This window comes from Takifugu rubripes, chromosome 21, assembly GCF_901000725.2.
Source record: "Takifugu rubripes chromosome 21, fTakRub1.2, whole genome shotgun sequence".
Taxonomy (NCBI): Eukaryota; Metazoa; Chordata; class Actinopteri; order Tetraodontiformes; family Tetraodontidae; genus Takifugu; species Takifugu rubripes.
The window spans coordinates 8630714-8649250 of record NC_042305.1 but is presented as its reverse complement, the minus strand read 5'-3'; the positions used below and the strand labels follow the sequence as shown (position 1 = coordinate 8649250).

General features: G+C 43.1%; 1 protein-coding gene across 9 annotated transcripts in view; it reads right to left on the bottom strand.

Annotated features, from left to right (window-relative positions):
• arvcfb (ARVCF delta catenin family member b) overlaps positions 1 to 18537 on the bottom strand; it is a 132843-nt gene that overhangs the window by 96423 nt on the left and 17883 nt on the right. For 7 of the 9 annotated variants that reach the window (XM_029830344.1, XM_029830343.1, XM_029830338.1 and 4 more), the window contains exon 2: positions 10470 to 10534. The exons of the other annotated variants lie outside the window; for them this stretch is intronic. The gene's annotated coding sequence lies outside the window, so the exon portion shown is untranslated. The remainder of the gene's footprint in view (positions 1 to 10469; positions 10535 to 18537) is intronic. 9 annotated transcript variants of the gene reach the window in all.

Here is an 18537-nt window from a genome sequence, read left to right as displayed (position 1 = left end):
TGTCTTTAATGTACAGAGTTTGTCTTTTTCTGCTTTTGTGGAGAACAGCGAGGTCAGAATCAACATACTCTCCAAAAACACAAGTAAAGCCAATAAGTTGGCTTGGTTTTAGTGCAGCAACTGGAAGAGAGCTCTTTAGCTGACAGACAATCTTTAAGGGGTTCCACATTGCCTCTGCGTCACTGCCTGGTTTCTCAAGAGCACTGAATTGCCCTCATTAAATAAAGCATAATTTCACTAATTTTGCTTTCAACAGCCACTTACTTTTTATTTCTTCTCTGCTTCAAGAAATTGAAAAGAAAAATCTGAGGGTCGGCACATATCTAATTATACTAAAAAGGTTCTGTGGCATGTTGAACTTTGGTGTGCAGAGATTCTCTTTATTTTACCTTTTAATCTTTGAACCTGTCGGTGTGACATTTTGGTAATAGCATTTCAAGTGTAACGCTGAATAAACCCGCCTCACTTTGACCATTTATGAAATGAAACAGCATGAGCTGCAGCTGAGCGGTGCATTTCACTCTCATATTTGCTGTTTGAATGTCAAGAACGCAAAAGGAAGTTTAACTTGACGCAACTGTTCTGACCATGGATTGTTTCTCCACCGTTAATGTTGTTAGAGCAACAATATTGCAGCCTGAAGCTACAGGAAATCTTGGCACCATGAAGCTCACAGCCGCCAACAAACAACTGCCTCCACCTGAAAAATAAGACGGCAGACTGGAGCTGTGCATGAAACAAAGGGGGCGGAGAGCTGCAGATTCGATAGGAACACTGGCGGAAGAAGCAAAATGTACAAGAATGTTAATTTTTTAGAGGAATCAGTCGGGAGAGAAAATGATCTTTTTAGTTTTTTAGTGGTTTTCCGTCGCTTTCCTGGATGTGATGCCTGTTTGCTTGGAGACAAGCAGCAGCTGGCACTCAGGACGTGGTTTACAGAGCTGACCCCGGTCATTTGGGCAATACCGTGGAAAAGTGGGTGTTTACTGTCAGCTAATGGGACCAGGAGACGTTGATGTGCTGTTAAATGTGCTGATGAACCCAGTAAAGAATGGCAGTGAAGCACTGACCCCGTCAATGAGACACAATAGCCATAGGTGAAAAACCATTACGGTAAACAAACTCTCCTGATAAATCTTTCTAGACATCCCCAAATAAATCAACACAATTTTCCATCCGAGCAGCGCTCCTTCCTTTCTGTTTTCTGACTGAATCAACATCACAATTCTAATTTAATAATCTGTATCTTAACATACTGACTGAATCAAAAATGCACTCCAGCCGCAGCATCGCTGCATCATCAAGTGCAGAAATGGAAAAATACAAATCCAACACTCATTTATTGGGAACAGAAGTTACAAAATGGAGTTTATAATTTGATTAATTTGAAAGAAAGTACTGCAATATGTAAATTCCAATCAGAGTGAATTTCCAAAAGGCACAAATCATTGGAACAAATTGAAGCTAATGTGCTCTGCAAGTGTTTTTTGTTTTTTTTTCCCCCTGCACAAGCCTCCCCAGCTCCCCTAAAATTAGACCACAATGAACCTCTGGATAAAGTTAATTTCTTTCCCAGACTGGCACTATATTATTTTCTTTAGGCAGCTGAGTTAGGTGTGAAATTAAATGAGAAATTTTGACGAACCTGCAGAAAGTGGGAAGTGTTTGTGCTGCAGCCTTTGAGTGGCTGTTGGTCCACGGTGGCTGAAATAGTGCAAGCATCCATCACCCTTCTGTCTCGGGCCATCTGGATCCTGGCGATGCCATGGCAGCCGGCCCACCGCCATCTCTCCTTCAGGCTCGAAAAATTAGCACCAGCCAAATGCTGATAAATTGTCGGAACCAGTCAGTAATCTATCTGCTCTACCACCCACTTTGGCAGGTCACCAGCGTCATTCAGACATTCTTGTCTAGTTTGCAAATCTCCTGAAAATGTTGGAAGTTTGGAGGCAGTGTTCTTCCTAATGTGACTTAATGGTGGGCTTGTATCAAAGCATGTTCCCCGTGTTTCTGTCAGCTCCCATTTTGGTCTGAGACTAATGTTTTATACAAGCAGCAGCTCTTTGCATTGCACACACTTGTACGTGCATCAATAATAAATTCTTTCCTAATCATTTGCTCAATTTCAGCCCTCATTGGCTATGATAATTACCCCCTGAATCCAATCTCCATCTTGGATAATTTGAACCCATTATTTAACTGCCTCCCTGTGGAGGAATCCTCCAGCCTCTGCGTCACTGCCGTGTCTGCGCCGTTGTTGTGAAATCTGAATCGCCACGATGGCCGCACACGCGAAGCCCATTCGGCCGCACCTCCAACAGGTGTGCATGAACAAAACGTGGCTCTTGCTCACGCCGGGGCCTGACAGATGTTTCCTCGCTATCAGCGAGAGGGCCTTGGATGAAACAAACATTAACACTGCGATGTTGCCACACATGGGATGGTGTGTGTTGGCACGCCGGTGAGCACAGTGCTCATGAATTACAGCCAGAAAAACAGGGAGCGAGGTCAGCCCCGAACACTGGCTGGGTTATTTTAGGAGAGGGATCAGAAGGGAGATACTAGAGGTTTAATTAGGGAGAGGAAAACCAAAGAAACAGCGCCTGACAGAGAGGATGGCCATGTTTTTTAAATAGATGGGTAATGGACTTTTTTAGTTTCTTTAGCAGAAACTGCAGGTGAACACCAGTTGCCTTCCACAGAGGGACAGCAGAAGAAGATTAGGTTAGAATGTTCACCTGAAGTCCTCCCTAATCCGTCTGTTTACATGGACAGAGGTGGGTCTGTGGGGGCCTCGGAACCTCAGAGGAGCCACAACTCCTGAAATACAGTGGACACACTTTGGGATATTAAAGCCGAAAATTCATTCTTGCATCTAAATGAAAGTCATAAATCTCTATAGCAAAGGGAGCACAAACCTAAGACTTAAAAACCAAACAGGATCGATATCAGGGTGCCCACGTTTTAAAATAAATATATATTAGATTTATCTGCTTCTTTGGGTCTTGTCTGATGCTGGTGTCTGTTATCTGCTGCAGAAAAATACTAATAAAATGGCACATTTTCCATGGAGATGATGAAATAGAGAGAGACCATGAGGATGAGGGAAAAGCTAGTGTAATTAATAAAATCTATTAAGCTTCCAATCCACAGATCCAGTGAGCCAACATGCAGCAGCAGCTCATTGACTCTACTTAACCTGATGTAAGAGAATCCTCCATTATTATCCTGAGAAACACCTGCGTTCCTGATTTATTGCCATAAAATGCCTGGTCAGCGCATCTGTTGAGGTGTGTAAACAGAGCTCCTCTGAAATATGTAAATATGGGTTCTGGCTGGTAGCAGGTGTAGCGATGATGAAGGTAGCATCTGTCTGAGGGTTAGCAAATCCACCTGAGCAGAGACCATTTGAGGTGGAGCGGGAATAAAGTCCAAGCTCGCACAATATTGGAAATCCTTCCCAGTCATGTATTAATTCTAGCATTAGGATTATTTTCAGACACATGTCCCTCTCATACTCTTCAACAGGTCTTTTACATGGATATTCTAAATGTGCACTGACTTCGGGGTTGCCAGGAGCCCAGACCTCCAATCCTTTTTGGATGGAAACCGGCATATTGCTCAGTCACCAGACGAACCGACCATGTGCTTCCTTCATCATTTATGGCGAAACCGAAGGGAAACACACAGACAGCCTGGCCCCGCTCCTGTACAGAGTGTGATCACAGCAATCTTGTAAGTTCGCTGCACTTCATAACGTGTGAGATTAGGTTAATGCAGCCTTGGTTGCAAACTGAGCCCATCTGACTGCGTGATTAAAACCTTTGAGGATGGTCGGACTGCACGTGAGAAATGGCATCAAATCGTGCCATCCTTCTGTTGCCTTCAGCTTTTCTGTCTCATTATGACATCACAGACATTTACGCTGCCATGTTTGCTCAAACTGGCTTTCACAACCAAAACCACTAACGTTGGGTCCAAATTCTCATCTTTAGTGGGGATCAGAGCACAATTTGATACAAAAAATGTGGCGGTTTGTGGCTCAGTGGGTGAAGGTGCCAGACAGCCAACGCTCCACCTGGAGGATGACAGAGATCGATGACTGCGGGAGTGAAACCACACCTCCCCTCTTTCAGCCTCCCTGTGTGGTCGCTTTGAGCCCGGGGGTCTCTTCCTGTGGGCCCCACGCTGAGAGTCAGTGAAGGGAGGAATTGTCACCCTTCAGCAATCAAACTAAAAGTCTGTCAGAGGTGACGGGGTGTGATGTTTTGATCTTTACTGTCTGGTTAAATGGGAAAAAAAATGCACACATATGCCCAACAGTGTAAGACTGCAGTGAACACTTTCATTCAAAGCTTTATCTGAACATTTCCCCTCAATCCCGGTGAGTCTTGCATCACCGGGAAAATCCCACCTTCTTCACTGTATCTAACGTTAATATAGAAACTCCCCATTGTTTGCTTTCTACTGATAATGCAGGTGTTAACTTTAGCATTCATCTTCACAATTACTGTTGCATAAAGATGTGATAAAGACGTGCAAATTGAAATTTAAACGGAGATTGCATCATGTTCCGTTGAATTTTTTTCACAGTTTGCTCTCAGGGCTCGAACGGGAAGAAGATAAGCATATTTGTTATTTAGAGGTTGACAAGAAGATCAGTATTTTTCCATTATGCTTGTACTTAAGTTTTAATAGCCTTCAAGGCCACATGAGGTGTTAATTTTGTTGCATGAGGAAAGCAGAGATGTATGTATGGGAAGAGGTGGAGCTTTTTTATTGGCTGCACATGGGCAGAGGCGTCTGCAGTCACATGTCTGATCTCCCATCAGCACCCAGCACTGCGAGGGCGTCACTGCACGCTGGCGTGAACTTCTTTATGAAAATATTGAAAAGAGAAAAAAAAAGATGGGGAGAAAAGGAAAGATGGGCGTAGCTTTAAATAATGGCTAGATTTGTAGCACCAAAAGGCTTCCTCATTAGCATAACTTCAAAGGCTGTGCTGATCCAGTCTTAATAATACATGTGCTTTGAGTTTCCCCATGAACTGCCTCACGCTCTGGTTCTGTTTGTTATCAGACAATGGGATGTGTGGGAGCAAGAGGCTGCAAACACCAACACACACACACACACACCTTTCTCTCTCTCCCGTTGCTCAGCAGGGCGAGTCTGTGACAGATCCTGATCTTTGTTACGAGTGGCCTTGTGTGTTATCTGTGAGCCAGACCAGTCATACCAATTAACATTCCAGTACAGTGCTGGTGCAGCATGAGGTCAGATGACTGAGCTCTTTATCAGTGGCTCAGCTCACTCTGCTAACTACAAATACACACACAGACACTCTTGTCATTTATAGGTGATAGGCTGGTTTAAAGTTTACAGGAATGTGCAGGCTGGATCTGGGGCTGCCGTGATTTGGTTCTAGCTGCAGGAAGAAAGAAACCATATGGAACTGAGTGGAAGAAACTTCTAATAGAAGACAGACTTGTGCATTTTCGCTCTGCCAAAAGGGGCTGGTCTAAAATATTAATGCTCACATCATTACTCCTTTCTGTGATAGAGAGTGATGCGTGGACAAACACCATTTTCTTTACCATTTCTCTCCATTATTGCCTCTAACTTCACTACCACTTGAATTTAAGTCATTTTTAAGGTTATCAATCAGTGACTTCATGTATTGCCTATCATAATTTGCACAACTTCAGTGGGAATTGTTTAGATTTTTCTTTTTGTATTATTCAATTTACTTATTTAGTGAAATATAATGACTGAATGTGTCCAATGAGACACGTATGTAGGACTTAATAAAGGCCAGTTACCGGTACATCAATATGATGCGATGCATCCATCCATCCATCCATCCATCCATCCATCCATCCATCCATCCATCCATCCATCCATCCATCCATCCATCCATCCTCTACCGCTTATCCGGGGTCGGGTCGCGGGGGCAGCAGCCTAAGAAGAGAAGCCCAGACTTCCCTCTCCCCAGTTACTTCTTCCAGCTCATCCGGGGGGATCCCCAGGCGTTCCCAGGCCAGTCGAGAGACATAGTCTCTCCAACGTGTCCTGGGTCTTCCCGGGGGTCTCCTACCGGAGGGACATGCCCTGAACACCTCACCAGGGAGGCGTCCAGGGGAATCCTAACTAGATGGCCAGTTAAAAATAAATGTTAGTTAGATAGTTTTTCTGTGACTGTTTTTTTCGAAGCCCAAATAAAGTCTTGACAACTTTTGACGATGGCTGCTGGTGACAGCTGAGGAATCTGTGACATCTGTATGGACGTAGAGGAGGAAGACGGGTTCATTATAAAGGCCCCGTGTGATGACAGCAGCACATGGTCAATGACACAGCCTCTCGTGTTGTGAGCAATGTTAGCTATCATGTTTTACTTTAAAATCTGAGAGAGGATAGGATGAAAGTCTCTCTACCTATTCAGAGATAAAACCAACACCACCCCATTACTGTCAGACCTGCTCCTGATAAATAAAATCAAACACACACATGCACAGCCTGTAAATGCATTAGAGTCAAAAAGCGAGCAGCTCTGTGGAATTCAGCAGGAAGACGACTCAATTTTTCCCTTTTTCAGTCTAAAAGGAACAAAAAAAAAGTCCGAACTAATGCAGAGATTACATCCCAATTACTCTCTTTTGGCACATAAGAAGGCGTTCTCGTGTACCATTTTAGTCAGTTTTGTAATGGCGGACAAAATGAGAAGCGCAGCATTAAAACAGAATTACTGGCTCTCCGAGGGGCTGTAGTTACAGCCGTGAAGTGAATGTATAATAACCGGAGGCTGCACAGGCAATAACACTCCTCACAAAACAGAGCTTGGAATGAAACATCTCCAAGTCCATCGTATCCATCGTATCAGCCTGGAATATTTAACATAATTGAGAAAATTGTATTTGTGGATATAACAGCATCCCTCTGTCTCACCTCTCCAAGGGCGACCACACAAACAACTTTATCACTGTTAGTATCTTCTTCTTCAGTTAATCTGTTTTGAATCAGATGTATATGTATTTTGTAGAAAAGAGGGAGATACTCCTTGTCTGATGATCTAAATAGAGCATAATATGCAGTTTGCACATGTTTGCGGTGGTCTTCTTTAATGCCAGCCAGTGGCTCAGGACACAAGGCTCTTCTAAAAAGTGAAAGCAATGTTTGGAAGATTATAAAAAAAAGACAATTGTCACAAAAGAGAATTGGTTTTCCAAAGTCTCTCACAGACACCTTAATTGAACAACGTAATTCTCTTTTTTATATGTGACAGTTAGACCAGGGCATGCATGGTATAACATGGTACAACTAGCGGATGGGATCTAACCCAACCATAAGGGCAACTGCCACTCAAAATGTTTTAAGAATTAATAAAGAATGTGAAAAAAGCTACTGAGGTAAGAAGAAGAAGGAGAAAAGGGAGAGATCCTCAAGGTAGAACAATAATCCTCTGCAAAGCTTAAATAAAAATAACAAATATAATATCTGAAAAGCTCTTAAAATCTAAAACAGGCAATGTAGGGTGACTGATAGCTAAAACAACATTCAAACTACCAAGTGTGTCACCCTAAATGAGAATCCAAACTCTAAATCTACTCAGAATGCACCACATATCTATGCAATCTTCTCATCTTCCCTCCATCGATGTGCGAGGCCCTGGGTGTGAGGGCCCCATCAGGTAGGCGTGAAAGACGTCTGGGCTCAGGAGATCCCTGGATTAGTCACGGTCGCGGGTTCCTGTCATTGCCACCACTCACCCAAATCCAAGTCTCAAAACAGCCCAGCAAGGCTAGAGTCAAGGGTAAAGAGCTAACTGGTCCCCAGTGAGTTCTGACGAGAGGAGGGAACACCAACATAAAGACAAAGTTGGCAGAGGTAAATATTTTATGTTGTCCTCTCTAGACTGTTATATAGCATGAAATTAATTGTGCAACCACCAAGCCTTCTTTATAATGTTTGCACAAAAAATATAAAAACACTTGAATAGAAAAATCTGTGTCATCAATCTGCAATCTAGAGTCTGTCGGAGTAGAACAGCATTCAACAAAATGTGTATTAATGAAACAACAAAAAAAAAAAAAAATAACAAATTTGTGTAAGTTCTAATTATACCACACAATGTAAAGACCTTTCTGTTACTCTACCAGGCTGTGCAGAGCCACCAAGTGTGACATCGCCATCAGTTACGCACAGCAGCCCGGGTCACTCAATTATTCATTTCCAAGTAAACACACTGGCTCCGAACTTCGGATTGAATTTATTTATTAACACCAGAACTTGGGAGAACCCTGATCTCCTGCCCCTGTATTGTAAATAATCTGGGATGCTGTAATGCTCCTGCTCAGTTGTCATTGTTCAGCAGCTGAAATCATTACAACAAAAACAACAACAACACACACTTTCTTCCTCCACCTGCAGTACAGGCCACAAGCAGAGAAAAGTCTCATGGGCAATACTGCAAAACTGTGAAATAAAGAGTGTCAGTGTCAAAAACTGCTGACAGCCGAGGCTGCCGCTGTGATTCGTTCCCATTTATATAACAGTTTCAGGCCCGTGTATGTGCACATTCATTCTAAATTGCCCTGGGGGATATGATTATTACTGATAGCAGATGTAAACACGTGCCTAAGTGCTACAGAAACAACTCCAGTGAAATGGCACAGTGGGTCCCAGAGCATTTTCATATCATTACTCCTGTTGTACCAGTCACCCATCTGGAATTTATTCGCAGTGGCAGGTTGACGCCTCAGCAAATGCCCCGGAACGTTGGCTCGACCAGAAGAGTCACAGCTGAAGGGAGCCGCGCTGATATCTGTAGCGTCGGAGCAGCCAAACCCTTCCTTTGTTACAAATGTCAAATATTCACTGCGCTCCTAAGAAGCTCCTTTTCACCACGAGCGTGTCGCCAAAGACAAAAACGTTGGAAATTGCATGTTACAAGTAAGTCTCATTACCGGACAAAGTGCAGACAGGGAGAACTTGAAGGCTTTATCATTACAACCGCTAATTTCCTTTAAAGATTGCAAATTCAACTGTGGTGGCTGCACGAGAGGAAACCCAATTTCACCCTCTGTCTAAACTAATTCATGCTGCCAGAGGGAGTCATGAAAGAGCTCCTCTTGCTTTATTCATTCACTTGTTGCAGTCATTTTCCCTGGCCCATTAATATACCCAGTGGAGTCATGATCCACCGTGGCCTCAGTCTCCCTCCGACAGAGATTATGAATGAATTAAATGACTAATAAATAACAACACAGAGATGGTTACTCGCTGGTCTGCCAGCCAAACACTGATGATCGAGATGAAGGGAGGCACTGCTGTTTGTGTATAGGGAGAAGAGGAGAGGGGGAAGAACGCAGCCTTGTGGTGTACCTTTATAAAAATTGCGATTTGAGGGGATGCCATGGTGTCTATATTTCCTTCAAAGCTCACATGCTCTATTTTAATTAGTTGGAAAATGAGGCCATTGGAGCTCACTGGGCTGTGAGCTCGAGGTCCATTATTCCAAATGAAAAGAAAACACTGATGTTGCACAGGTGATGATGCGTGAGTTAACCTGGGTCGAAAAGCTGTGGGTTCTGGACTCATGATATCCGATATAGTTCCTCAAATTATCATCGGCTATTTTTGGCTGATTTGAGAGGCCTCCTCCTCATCGACTCCATCTACGCGTTTCACCTCTGTCAAAGCTGTAAAGGCACCTCCCATGCAGAATATTTGGAATCCCCCCCCCCTTTTCATCTACTGAATGCAACATGTTGCCCAGCTTTAATCCCTCTCTACCACTAATTGATGATGCACTGCGATTTACAGATACGCAGGTGACATTTTGAGGAGGTGCTAAATCATTTTCATGTTGTTCATTTTCAAAATAAGGGCTAGATTAAAATGTATCTACAATTTCTAAACTCCTTTCTAACTTAATTGTATATCTTGCATGTATTCAGGAACATGCTGGACCACACAGCACAAAATTGTACAGTGGCAGATTCATAATTGGTCCCTTAACGATAGATTAATATGCAACCAAGACCATTCTTCAAAATGCTCCAGAGAGTCGGCTAAACTGATGGTATTTTAAAGAGCCGCGAATTCAAGGATGAAATTAATGTGAAAAGTGTGGGAAACTGCACTTCGGTGCATTTAACCTTCTTGTGCTCATTAGGTTTTACTGTATAAGCACAACTTTCTCAGAAAAAGGTTGCAACTAAGCAATAAAGGAAATATTTGAATTTCTTAATCTCACTGATTAATCTCCAGCCGCTAAAAAGGCTTGTTGAAAGATCAAAGAAAGCGCAGCATTTTCTCACACAGAGATGCACAAGGTTCAACTTGAGTTCAGCATCTGGGCAACCAACAACGGGTCTGATCACCAGTGTTTTCAGAGAGGACAAGTACAAAATGTATTCCAGATCAATGTGTTTTTATTCTCCTGAGCAGATGAGAAAGAAGCAGGAACTCACCTTTAGCTGAGGAGAATAAGACCTTGCAAATTTCATTGATTGCACCAAGATTTGAGATTCTGCACCTAGACAAACGGGAGGGGGGGAAATCAATTCAACAGCTATTAAAATTTCAAAGGAACTTCAGTTTAATAAAACTTCTCTTAACAATGCATGAAATTGGACCATTCCGGGAACACTGAGGAAGGTTTCATTGCGTTAACAAAATAAATGGCTGAGCTTCTTTTATCAATAACTACATTAAGACAAAGATAAGCTAAAACAAAGCAAACAAGAGTGGGAATAAAGCCCAATAAAGTACAGAACATACAGTACACACATAAAGCACAGCAGAGGACATGACGTACTGGAACCCTCCTCACCCTCAGCTCTTAAGATCACTCTCAGGTGTGCAACACTTCCCCCTCCACCAACTGAGGTAAGATGATCACCATCACATACATTAATACAGCCAAAGCACACATAAATGAATCAAATACAGAATCACACACAGCCTCCTGCATTTGCCTCTTATGTGAGTTGGATCAGCTGCCAAAAATCTTCTGCAGCTAAACCCAACGGTTTGAAATTGAATTTGTGCCATTTTGGGGTTTTTCCTCCCAATAAAAATGATATTGTGGTCTGGATTTGGGCTGATTTCTGCCACAGGAATCACTTCTGCAGACTGAGCAGCATCACAGTATTAAGTATTGCAACTTTATATTGATGTAAATGTTTGGAAATTCAATTTTAATAACCTATAAGGTGATGCATGAGGACACTTTAATGGCAGAAATGATTTAAAGGGGTAAATGTTTCAGAGGTGATGTTTATTATGTACTAAATCAAACCCACCACCTCATGGAAGTGTAAAAGCTCTCTGTTAACTTTTGATAAATCTCATCTCAATTTGGAACATTTGAAAGGTTTAAATGGATTTAAACACACACACACACACACACACACACACACACACAGACACACACACACACACACACACACACACGTACACGCAGGCACCAGGCTCTCTCAACTGACAGTATTCAGAATTCCTGGGAAGTGTGTGAAGGGGTGAGTCCCATCAGTTCATTCCCTCTTTCATGTGACACTATTACAGCTCCAGATATCTTTTTGGTGTTTTCACAGAGGAATAATCGACACTTTATGAAAATAACCAAAGAAAATGATCTGCAGAGCGAGTAAACTTTCGTTTGGAGGGGCCTCGAGGGGCCGATTAGTCAACTGTAGAAAGCCCATCCAGCAAGCATCGGGGCGACTCTGATTCCTTCCTAGTGCACACTCCAGAACAGTGCATGTTGATTTGAGATTCAACGCTGCATGAATCCATCTGTGGAACCCAGCGGACTTTAACGGCAGCGGAGGTGTCCTTTTGTTGACAGCGCTGCGGTGCCTGATGCTCGGCTGTCTCGGATATAAAAGATCTGATTCTCATCAAAGCAGCAGCGGGTCAGACCACAGGAGAGCTCCTGGGTCATCTACTCAGGTTTTAATCAGCACACTGCAAAACTTCAGAGGAAATATGTTTAGAGTTTAACCGTCTTCGAACTCTCTCCTATACTAGGATCCATAAATAGACCTGAAATTGGACAATTGGCTGCTGAGAGCGGCTTTTACTGGGAATATGATCGATTATAAAGCAATTTGCCCCTCCTGCGCAGGCCCTGCACTCCTAAATGAAAACCTCCCACATTGTCCAGATGGAGCTCTGAGCGGGTCAGAAGAGTTGACCAACCGCTCTGTGATAGGCACCAAGCCTTCATCTCCAGCATAAAGTAACACAAGAAGAAAAGTTGTGCAGATCTGTGGCAAAATGCGCAACATTCACGGAGTAGATACAAAAATCAAGATCGATTTGAGACGACTGTTCTAGACTCCAGAGCAGCTGGGACTGCTCGCTGTTTACGCAGCTTAATGGCACAGCTGTTAAGATGTAGCGATGTTGGCGGGGGGGGGAGGGGGGAAAGTCCCATCATAAAACATAAAAGTGTCAGCCTTGGGCTCCTGGATTTCTAATGTGGCTTTCAGTACACAAGCCAATTTGTGAGCCAGAATTAATTTTGAATCTGATAGTGGGAGAGATCCAACTCCAATTACTGCAAAAAAGTTGGAGAATATCAATGATCTAATTATCTCCCATAGCAGCTCAGACTCAGAAATGAGTATCTAATCCTGGGTCCGTGTTTGATCACTGCCAATCAAAAAAAAAGAAAAAGCAATTTTACACAACAAAATAAACAGCAATATTTCTACTTTTTTATGGATCGGTTTGGCCAAAAGGATTTTGGCAGATAGTGTAAATGAAGCTAATCTGCAGCCAGTGGCTTCATGCTTTGGGAGTTCTAATTAATCAAGAATATTACATGAATTTATCATATTTCCAGCGTTTCTGTATCGACCGCTTCCGATGTTCATCATTAATTGGACTTTTCAAGGTGTCCAATATCAAACTTGCACTGTCTATGGCAAGAGTTAAGTCTCACACTAAGCATCTGATATTTAAAGATAACCTAATATAATTTCCTTTTCAACAACACATCTTGTCACACGCCGGCAGGAGAACCCCTGAGGAGATTTATCTGCAGCTGCTTGACGTTTAGAAAATGACATTGTTAAAAAGAACTGAAGGACCGAGCAGAACAGAGTGTGGGGAACCGTAAACACACCAGACTACATCAAAAATGATTTCCAGAATTATTCTTCCACTCCGGTTTAGTGACATCAGGCTGCACACAAATATGAACTGTCCAATTTTCAGGAAAACCAAAATGAATGGATTTTTCTGATGTATATGGGGGATTTAATGTAAAGATATTTTCAGCTAAATAAAACAAAATGAAGCCCTGGTGTCATGTGGTAAATGTGGAGGCAGCTCAACTTGTCAGGGCTTTGTTTTTGTGGTCCATCATACATATAATCAATTTAAATGAAAGTCTTACCTACTATAATCTAGCTAAAGGTCATTACCATCAGCCATAATATTAATTAATCATCATAGTAATTAGTCACATAGCTTCAGTGGAGTAAAAAGCTATGAAAGAGCATTTGAACTCCTCCTTTCGTTTGTGTGACGGGGGTCCACACATAATGGAAAGTGAAACCTGATCACCCTCTTTTTGTCAGTGACTCGGTGACCTTGCATGGATGATCAGAGGTCCCCTGAGTACATGCTAATGGGATCATGGGATAGTAAGGTTGAGGGGGAGTGAAGGGGAGATGGCTCTCACTGGTTTCCAGCAGGAAGGAAAATAAGGCTAAAATCTGCCATCAGGGAGACAAAAATCCACCAGAACATCTGTTCATCCTTTAAACCGGCAGGAATGACAGGCTGATTGATATGCTTATTAATTTTAATGCCATACCAGAAACCCACAAAAGTGTCTTAAATTCTGAATGTGACTTAAATTCTGACTTTTTGAGGTGTGTCAATGACTCCTCACTGCCTACTGATCCAGTACTGATCAAGTCAAACCCAGCAGGTCCAAGCTTAATTTCATGGAATTCCTCATTGTCAGACACAAATCATGAATCCATGTATAAATGAGGGGAAAAAGGAAGAGAGGTCGCGTGCGCACCCACGTGCCCGATTCATGATTTGGTGCCGAGTTTATTGTAGAATCGATGCGACGGCAGCTAAATGAAAAGTTCTGTCGGGTTTTCCATTTAACCTTTAATCTCACCTCTGACAGGACCGAAAATGGATGAAGTCAAAGAGAAACGTGAACATTTAGACCAGATACAACATGAAAGCATCACCCTTCTATTATAGCTGATGGATTGGCCAAACACAACTTCTCTCTCTCTCTCTCTCTCTCTCTCACACACACACACACACACACACACACACACACACACACCCACACTTTGGCACCAGCAATATGTCAAACAATAGTTGCCAAGTCTGCTCCTTGCAACAAAAGATGGAAAGAATTAGAGAAATGGAAACGGTGATTAAACACTGCTGTACAAACTGGCACAGCGGTGAGAAACCCGACGGATTGATTCGCTTTTCCTCACCACCTGTCTGCGGCGCCAGAAAATGCAAATGAAGAATCTTTCTGTGGCCAAAACAGAAGACATTGTTAGTCTTCTTCACACCCAGACTGCCTGGCTTTTTCCATTAAAGATCCAATATTGACAGGTTTGTAAATTTGGAGCTACTTTAAATAACTTAAACTGTTCCTAAGAGAAAAGAAACCATTTCTATTGTTGTGAGTGCCAAGAAAGCAACCGAAGACGCTGGAAAAAAAGGTGATAATGAAAAGATATTTTCGCAATAACACAGAGCAAAGTATGTTGAGATGGGAGGACCAAATTAAAGCTGCGACAGCACAATAAAAGCCAGAGATGTGACAGAAGTTCAAAGCCGTGAATGTATTTTCTTCCCAAGATAAGTTTATTTGTGCAAAATGTAAAAGAAAAACAATACAGTACTTTGTGCTGGATGATGTCTTGCAGAAAATGTCAAAGCTTTGCTTTTTATTTTGGAGATAACGAGACTTTTTGTTGGTGGTGCATCGGCGGCACGATTTAAACTGCTTCTAAATCCTGATGGGAAAAAGGTTGAAAGAAATAAATGTGGAGGAAGCTGAAAATTAATCACTGACAGAAAAGGAGCGGGGGAGGTGGATATCCTGACCCTTGTCCAGGACATGGTCGGATAACTGTCAAAAATGTAACTCAGCCTGAAACATTAAACCTAGAATCTTCAGGAATGAGATAAGTGTCCTGAATGCTGCGCCGCTGTCAATCCTCCCTCCTGGAAATGAATGACATTCGATGCTACGACATCAGCACGAACAGCAAAGTCAGAACTTTCTGAATAAATCTAGAATTATGCTGAACGCTGCAAATGTCCCTTTTACATCAGAGCTAATCTTCGTCCTCTCTTTTCCAGTGTGGATCGAACTTGATGCAAATATAAGATCAGTTCATCTCATCAATTTAGCAACACAGAAGCAGCTTTATCTCAATGTCTTAATATCTTGATGCCCCCCCCCCCTTCCCACCGGCCCCAGGAGCTCCGAATGGCAGCGTGGAGCAGCAGAGCATCACAGGGCAGCAGAGTAATACAGAGCAACCAAATAGCCGGGGCAGCAGCTCTGATGGTAAAGGCTTCATTTGTGGACACCACCTCACACATCTGCACTGTCTGGATGTTTGACCTTCCCGCGGCAGGTGTGACCACGCAGGGGCGACATAACAAGTTTTGACTGTGACCTGAGCGCATATCCTGTGGTTCCCAGTCAAAATAATCAGCATTTATGCTAAACACAAGCCGTGTCTCTGAATCCTGGACTTTGTCAGGATGTTAGCAGTTGGTCGGCTCTGCTGTGGTCCAATGGACATCGTACTGGGACGGTTTATCTCTGTGGTGGAGGTGGGTAGAAATTATAAAGGATCCTTAGTTCAAATTAAATATCGGTGGTGTAACTCCTATTTCAATGTCATCCTTGTTTTTTTGGTTTCCCTGGTTTCCTTGGAAGCTAGTTTACAAGTTTTTCGTCAGCTAATTAAGAGCAAAACCACAACATGGTGCTGCCTTTTGGATTATAAAGAAAAGTGGTAAGACAACAAGCCAGAGAAAGAGCGGGTATTAAAAAATGTTGGATCATCTTATGGCACAATAAAAGGTGACAGAATGGTTGACAGGCCTGGATTTTTAGTTAAAGCTGGATTTTGGGCAGGTAAACCATCCAGCTCATTCAGAACAACCCTTCTAATCCTGCTGCTGCCAAAAGTGACACAGCATTGATGGATATGCAGTAATCTGGCTCTCATTGCCATGACCTCGATCGCGCTCCTGCTGACGTACAGTAGATCTTAAAACTGTTGCAGGTTCTCCAGAGTTGCGGCGTGTGTTTAATTAAGAAGCCAATCGTTTCTTCTTTTATGCACGGCGCTCGGCTCGGATGACAGATCCTCGTTCCAGCTTTAGAGCTGCGCGTATTCAGCTGTGGCCAATTTATCTCCGGCTCGTTCTCTCCAGCCTTTTAAACAACAGGGAGGCAGAACAGACGTCTTTCACGTGTGTTGCTGCAGTAAAGCAGACTTAGCCGCTGGAAAAAATGCCTCCATTTACGCCAGGGAGGGTCTTAAAGGCAGCACACACCTCCTAATTTATGATACAGGGTAAATTAATAGGGGTTGACAAGCTCAGTAATTTATAGGAGGCAACAGATAACACTTATAATTATCAGTTAAGAGTGAAGCTAAGTAGTCGACGGATAGAGGGCGTTTACAGTGTGTGTATGTTCTGAAGTGTCTGCTGGGCCTATTATCAACAGACCTTTAGTGTTAATGTGATATTGTTTGGTTTGTTATAGCCTCCAGCCTGCCAGGATCCTGGCAACGCGCACTTGACTCAAAGCCAGGTCTCACTCTCACCCAGCTCGCTTGGAAAAGGAAAGACCTTGTGACCACAGGGGTCTTTTCCCCAAAACCGTCTTCACTGCCAACAACAACTCTGCCGTCGCCATGCTGCGCAAGGAACTACAACAACAATGCCTCATTGTGAGAAAATGACCATTAAATGTTCTGTATCATTAGCTAAAGCCATTTAAAGTCGGTATTCTGTAGCAACTCTCCTGTGTGGTGAACTGTGCCATTTTGAGAGCTTTTAAAAAGATCTTAAGAGAAGCCAGACAGAGGGATATCTTTTTTTTTTTTTTTAAAGTAAGATCAGCATCAAAATAAGAAACTCTTGTCTCTGGCAGACGCCTGGCTTCATTAAGGACCCGTGTGCTGCTTTGTACCCACATCGATAAGAGTCTGAAACCATTAAAAACGCAGAAGAAAGAATTTTTAGGAGCCCCATGAACAAGCCAGTCCACTCACACTGAAAAACACACCAACTCTTCTGATTTATCGCTGCATTTTGCGGCAGTTGCAGAGAACACAGCTGCCCTCTATGGGTGTGAAGCTGTCCTGACATGCTGGTGGGAAGGCAGCTGTCATATCTCTTACCTCTGCATTATTGCTGGCCGAAGCAGAACTGCTATGGTTTGTTATGGTATATTTAACGTTAATATGTCGGAAGTGTCTTGTCAACAGAGCAGTAGCATCAAGCTTAACTCGGGCAGATTGGAATAAAAAGGAAGATTTGATGCAGAACTGGTCACAGACAGGATGAGCCAAAAGAAACAGGTGTGCATTCACACTCAACTTTAAGGAGCAGAAGGATGCAGCCCACATTTCCGGCCCTCAGGGCTCCTCTGCTGCACCAGAGAGACAGCGGAGCTCCAGTCCGGATGCAGCTCAGCAGGGAGACAGTGTACACTCCTGCTGACGAGTCACTGAGAAGTCTTCCTCAATCATGCACAGTGAGCCAGGAGCCTTCTGACAGGACCTGCAGCACTGAAATATTCTTCACCATGTTCTCAGAGTGGTGTCTCCTGTCTTTAGTAAATTATGAAACACATGAGACGAAAGGTTCAAATGGAATTATAAAATCCACAAATTTGCATAAATGTTGGATCCTCCATATAGAGAGTTAAATGTTGCAGGGATTTTCTCAAGTTAGCTTTCTGCCTGGAAGTAAACATTTAAATACTCCCTACTAAAATTATTACCACTCCAATATTATACACTGCTGGGTGGAACAATGGCTGGTATAAAAGTTGAGTGACTGGGGGATTTCAGAATCCATCCATCACAGTGGGAGGAAAATTTAATTTCCAACCTGGTAGAAGAGATATGAGAGAGAAGAAACTTCCAAGTCTGAAGTTTTGCCACACTCACCAGACACGACAGTGGCACTTTGGCACAAGACCAGACCGCTTTGCATATCGGGGAGAGCAGACATGGAGCAAAGCTCCCCGCGCCAGTGTCAGGGAAGCGGAGTACACTCATTCTTACAGTGGCAGGAGTCAGGTAATGGAACGAGGGCATGCCCCCAGCTCCCCTCTTCCTGCCCTCTCAGCCACGGCTCGATCCAGTGCCGGGCCAGAGAAAACGCGAGCACATCTCTGGGATGTAGCAAGTAGAGGAGAGGGTCGTGTAGAGAGATCACTGAAGTGTGCAGTAAGGTTAAGAACTGTGCGCAGACTGTTACTCCAATTACCGCATCACT